The 1996-nt window shown below is 69.9% G+C and overlaps 1 protein-coding gene across 1 annotated transcript in view; it reads right to left on the bottom strand.

Moving 5' to 3' along the window:
• Window positions 1–1996, bottom strand: part of LOC106897386 (chromodomain-helicase-DNA-binding protein 3-like) — a 132178-nt gene that overhangs the window by 23878 nt on the left and 106304 nt on the right. The window lies entirely within an intron of this gene.

Below are 1996 nucleotides of genomic sequence, written 5' to 3'. Positions count from 1 at the left end.
CCCAGGGGTGGCAGGGGGGACCCAGATGTGCCATGGGGGGGACCCAGGGGTGCCCCAGGGGAACCCCATGTGCCACAGGAGGATCCGGGGGTGCCGTGGGGGACCCAGGGGACCCCCATGTGCCATAAGGGGACCCAGGGGTGCCACGAGGGGACCTGGGGGTGTCCCAGGGGTGCCATGGGGGGGACCCAGGGGTACCCCAGAGTACCCCACCGTGCCATGGGGGGACCCATGGGTGGCAGGGGGGACCCAGCTGTGCCATGGGGGGACCCAGGGGTGCCATGAAGGACCTAGAGGTGCCACAAGGGGACTCAAGGGTACCCCAGGGGACCCCCATGTGCCACAAGGGGACCCAGGGGGCACCCAGGGGACCCAGAGGTGCCCAAGGGGACCCAGGGGTACCCCATGTGCCATAAGGGGACCCAGGGGTGGCAAAGGGGACCCAGGGGTACCCCAGAGTACCCCACCATGCCATGGGGGGACCCAGGAGGGCCATGGGGGGGACCCAGGGGTGCCATGAAGGACCTAGAGGTGCCACAAGGGGACCCAGGGGTGCCATAGGGGGGACCCAGGGAACCCCCATATGCCACAAGGGGTCCCAGGGGTGCCATGGGGGACCCAGGGGTGCCCCATGTGCCATAAAGGGGACCCAGGGGTGGCAGGGGGGACCCAGATGTGCCATGGGGGGGACCCAGGGGTGCCCCAGGGGAACCCCATGTGCCACAGGAGGATCCGGGGGTGCCGTGGGGGACCCAGGGGACCCCCATGTGCCATAAGGGGACCCAGGGGTGCCACGAGGGGACCTGGGGGTGTCCCAGGGGTGCCATGGGGGGGACCCAGGGGTACCCCAGAGTACCCCACCGTGCCATGGGGGGACCCATGGGTGGCAGGGGGGACCCAGCTGTGCCATGGGGGGACCCAGGGGTGCCATGAAGGACCTAGAGGTGCCACAAGGGGACTCAAGGGTACCCCAGGGGACCCCCATGTGCCACAAGGGGACCCAGGGGGCACCCAGGGGACCCAGAGGTGCCCAAGGGGACCCAGGGGTACCCCATGTGCCATAAGGGGACCCAGGGGTGGCAAAGGGGACCCAGGGGTACCCCAGAGTACCCCACCATGCCATGGGGGGACCCAGGAGGGCCATGGGGGGGACCCAGGGGTGCCATGAAGGACCTAGAGGTGCCACAAGGGGACCCAGGGGTGCCATAGGGGGGACCCAGGGAACCCCCATATGCCACAAGGGGTCCCAGGGGTGCCATGGGGGACCCAGGGGTGCCCCATGTGCCATAAAGGGGACCCAGGGGTGGCAGGGGGGACCCAGATGTGCCATGGGGGGGACCCAGGGGTGCCCCAGGGGAACCCCATGTGCCACAGGAGGATCCGGGGGTGCCGTGGGGGACCCAGGGGACCCCCATGTGCCATAAGGGGACCCAGGGGTGCCACGAGGGGACCTGGGGGTGTCCCAGGGGTGCCATGGGGGGGACCCAGGGGTACCCCAGAGTACCCCACCGTGCCATGGGGGGACCCATGGGTGGCAGGGGGGACCCAGCTGTGCCATGGGGGGACCCAGGGGTGCCATGAAGGACCTAGAGGTGCCACAAGGGGACTCAAGGGTACCCCAGGGGACCCCCATGTGCCACAAGGGGACCCAGGGGGCACCCAGGGGACCCAGAGGTGCCCAAGGGGACCCAGGGGTACCCCATGTGCCATAAGGGGACCCAGGGGTGGCAAAGGGGACCCAGGGGTACCCCAGAGTACCCCACCATGCCATGGGGGGACCCAGGAGGGCCATGGGGGGGACCCAGGGGTGCCATGAAGGACCTAGAGGTGCCACAAGGGGACCCAGGGGTGCCATAGGGGGGACCCAGGGAACCCCCATATGCCACAAGGGGTCCCAGGGGTGCCATGGGGGACCCAGGGGTGCCCCATGTGCCATAAAGGGGACCCAGGGGTGGCAGGGGGGACCCAGCTGTGCCATGGGGGGAACCCAGATGAT

Source organism: Calidris pugnax, unplaced genomic scaffold (assembly GCF_001431845.1).
Source record: "Calidris pugnax isolate Ruff unplaced genomic scaffold, ASM143184v1 scaffold392, whole genome shotgun sequence".
Classification (NCBI taxonomy): Eukaryota; Metazoa; Chordata; class Aves; order Charadriiformes; family Scolopacidae; genus Calidris; species Calidris pugnax.
The sequence above is the reverse complement of the archived record's forward strand: the minus strand, read 5'-3'. Positions and strand labels throughout refer to the sequence as shown.